The sequence below is a fragment of the Triticum urartu genome, unplaced genomic scaffold, assembly GCF_056163025.1.
Source record: "Triticum urartu cultivar PI428250 unplaced genomic scaffold, HENAU_Tu73 scaffold1, whole genome shotgun sequence".
Taxonomy (NCBI): Eukaryota; Viridiplantae; Streptophyta; class Magnoliopsida; order Poales; family Poaceae; genus Triticum; species Triticum urartu.
The window spans coordinates 13,773,384-13,777,117 of NW_028259461.1; the positions used below are offsets into that span (position 1 = coordinate 13,773,384).

Below are 3,734 nucleotides of genomic sequence, written 5' to 3' on the forward strand. Positions count from 1 at the left end.
CGCTAGCGCATACCCCGGGGTGATCATCACCACCTGCACCTCACATCTCGGCACAGTGGAACGTGTAACCCGCCTGCTGTCCAAGTCAACCACTGAATTTCCTGTAATTCATAGCGCCTAACAGAACGTAGCAGCAAGGGACAACCCACCCATACAGACAGCCTGCGGGGAGGATGGCACTACTGGCAAAGACCGTCTGGCGAAAACGCCGCAGGCGCGAAGCGTGGTGGGCCTGCGCCGGGGGAGCATAGGGAGGAAAGGGAGCCCGGACGGTGGAAGAGCCAGGGGAAGCCGGGTCATTTGACGGAAATGGAAGGTCCGAGCGGCTCATTCATTCTTGAAAAAAGAGGGGGGGAGCGAGCCAATGTATCAATGAATAGATACAGTCAACGGTATTAAGACAGCGCTGCCTACACGCGAATTAGCTTCCGAGGTCGAGCAGTCTCAATTTCACTACAGGATTTGCGAATGAATGCTGGGCTGGGCCACCTCAAATGGCGTGAGCCGCATGCGGGGAGGACCCGCACGTACGGTTTTCAGGGGGATCCGGCCGGCCGGCGCCCACCCGACTAGAGGGACTGAGAAATTAATCGAGTACAAAACTTATCTTCAAGCTTTACCTTATTTTGATCGTTTAGAGGGCGATCGCGGAGTCACTGAATGAAGTCCTCCCTCCCTTTCTTTCGGAGGTGCTGACCCGCTGCGAGGCAGATATGACTAAGTGACATATTGAATATGGCGACGACTACAGCATGTCGTAGAAGGAGATAAGAGGTGGAGCCAACGACCCACTAAGACTCACGTATCTACAACTACATTCCCGAGCGGGCAGTCAAACGGAGGCGTGAATGCAAGATGCCAGCGGAATGATCGACCGGACAGAGGCTAGGGCAGCTTTCTTCCCACCGCGTCCTTCCTTGTGTGTCGGAGATACAAAGCGAGTGCACCGGAAAAGAAGGGGAAACTGAATCGATCTATTCCATGGCGAAGCATCCGAAGCATAACTGCACACTCACACGATCTTTGCCGAGAGATAGGAGCATTCGGTGGAACCGGTGAACTACACTTGCTTCTTGATAGATGTGTGGGACAGAGGGCTCGTGGTACCTGCTGCCCGCCCTTCCTCCGCTTTGATAACCGTGTGAACGGAGAGTGGGCAGAGCAAAAGGGAAGGAGGTCCTCATACGGAGTCGCACACTTGAGCAGTGCGGGAGACTGGAGAATGGGTCGAGTAAACTCCCTTAGGGCCGATTAAATCACAGACGAGGAACTTTTCTTTCTTTTTTTCTTTTTGATTTGAAGGGTATGTTCTCAAAAAAGAAAGGCAGAGGTAAATACTTCGAAGAGGCAGCTCGGTAGGGATGGAATGGTCAATAGTCAAGTCAAGGATGACTTCTTTGTTGGCGAAACGATGGGGGAGAGAAAGCACGCCAGTGATTCTCTGAGCCGGTCTTCATTTCCAACGCCTCGGGAAACAGGTCGAGATAGATGACAGCACCTTTTTATCCTCTTCCTTACCGGGAAGGCGCACTTCTCTTCTTCTTCTGGCCTTCACCTCCTGCCCGGCCCGGAAATAGAACCCAGCCCCCTTTCTGATCCATTCATTTCTGCAAGCAGGCGGGATCCAGAGCTAAGCCCCCCTCCTATTCGAAGCCGGGTGTGGCCTCGCCCTTTTGCTCTTCCTTCGGTTTGGCTCCACGAAGGCGCCGCCTAGACTAGGAGCCCCACTCATATTCAAAAGGCGCCCAGCTTTCAAGACGATGATAATAATTAGTCAACTTTTTCCAATATCATGGAATAGCATGGCCCGGGGCTAAGGTAACTCCAGTGGGAGAGCCGTGTTATGGGTGACCTTATTGCACGGTTCAGAGAGCACTTGTGTATGTGATGCAAGTGAACGTGTACGAAAAAGCTGTCGTAAAGTTTCGTTGTTCGTTCCGTCGTTGACCCTATCTATGTTTCTACGATGGCCCAAGAACACGCTCATTCTTCAGCCGTAGAGAGACTTTTGAATTGTGAGGTACCATTACGAGCTCAATATATAAGAGTGTTATTCTGTGAAATAACTCGAATTTCAAATCATTCACTTGCTTCAACTACTCATGCTATGGATGTGGGAGCATCAACTCCGTTCCTTTGGGCTTTTGAGGAGCGGGAGAAATTGTTGGAATTCTATGAAAGAGTCCCGGGAGCCAGGATGCATGCCAGTTTCATACGACCTGGTGGAGTGGCACAAGATCTGCCTCTTGGCTTATGTCGAGATATTGATTCCTCCACACAACAATTTGCTTCTCGTATCGACGAATTAGAAGAGATGTCAACCGGCAACCGTATCTGGAAACAACGATTAGTGGATATTGGTACTGTCACTGCACAGCAAGCAAAGGATTGGGGATTCAGTGGTGTAATGTTAAGAGGTCGTGCGACATGAAGACATTGATAGCAATATGGGGGAAGTTCCCATCAGGCAACAACGGTTCTGCCTGACCCTACAAAAGCATGCATATGTTGTCAGTGAAGATTTTGTGTGAAGCCTTGGAGACGACGTACCCGGGGCTAGGGTGAGCTGAGGGGGGACAGCGTAAGTGAGCGAATGTGTGTAAGCCCAGTCAAAGATTCCTATTCTAGGCGGGGCGGGCCATCAACCTTCGAATGGTGTTGGCTCCTACGGACCGTGAACGGATTCGCCTCTGGCCTCTGGGCACGTCGGAACCGCATGAGTTCACCGGGGTGGAGCACGGTCCGCCAAAATCGGCATAGGTTAGGTGCTATTGATGGAACATGGTAAGCCCATCTTTCTCCATATGAAAGTGCTGCGGGCACATAGAGATGTGGGTAGAGGAAGTCTCAAAAAGCGAAGGCCGAGCTGTAGGTCACGTGACCTGCACCGAAAAGGTGGCTGACTGGGCTTTCTCCTGGATCAAAGCGGATCAGCTCGCCAAATTCGTCGATCGAATCGGGCGCCCCGGAACGTCGAATGAAAGTGGTCTTTCTACAACCCTATTTATATGATTTTTAGGGCCCCTTTCCCCCTATCCCTCCCTTATGTTTAGGAGCGGGATCTGCCCAAGAACGACCTGTGGTGGTACGGAAGGCACGGACTCCGCAAGCGTCCCGCACCCTCTGAGAAAGAAACTCCTCAACCATCACAAGATAAAGAAGTATGACGCTCTGTGTCTGACTCTATTGGTCATAGTTCCTTGCTGTTGCGGCCGGTGCTCGTTTGCGCGCGTGTGAACCACCAGATCATAAGGAAAGATGCCTCTCGGGGCATCTGAGAATGATTCGAGCCGTATGAAGGGAAACTCCCACGTACAGTTTGTTTTTGGGGGGGAAGGAGCCCGACAGGGTCCCCCCACTGACTTGGCCCGGGCCTAAGTGAAAGTGCAAAAGTGAAGTGGTGGGCCTACCCATCCCAACCTGGGGTATGCTGGGATTCGCGAAGAGCAGCACCTTACGATGTTCATGACCAATCGGATCTTGACGTACCAGTAGGTACCAGAGGAGATCGCTATGATCGTTACTGTATCCGTATCGAAGAGATGCGACAAAGTGTTCGGATCATTGTGCAATGTCCTAATCAAATGCCTAGTGGCATGATCAAAGCCGATGATCGTAAGCTATGTCCTCCATCACGATCTCGAATGAAACTATCCATGGAATCGTGCGCCGTGTGAAACGTAGATCATCGCCGTTCTTAACCGAGACTCAGGTTAAGCTCCGTCTCGGAACCG

At 51.6% G+C, this 3,734-nt stretch overlaps 1 pseudogene; it reads right to left on the bottom strand.

Annotated features, from left to right (window-relative positions):
- Window positions 1-279: 279 nt before the first annotated feature.
- LOC147956479 (uncharacterized) lies at window positions 280-1,184 on the bottom strand (annotated as a pseudogene).
- Between the last annotated feature and the right edge of the window lie 2,550 nt (window positions 1,185-3,734).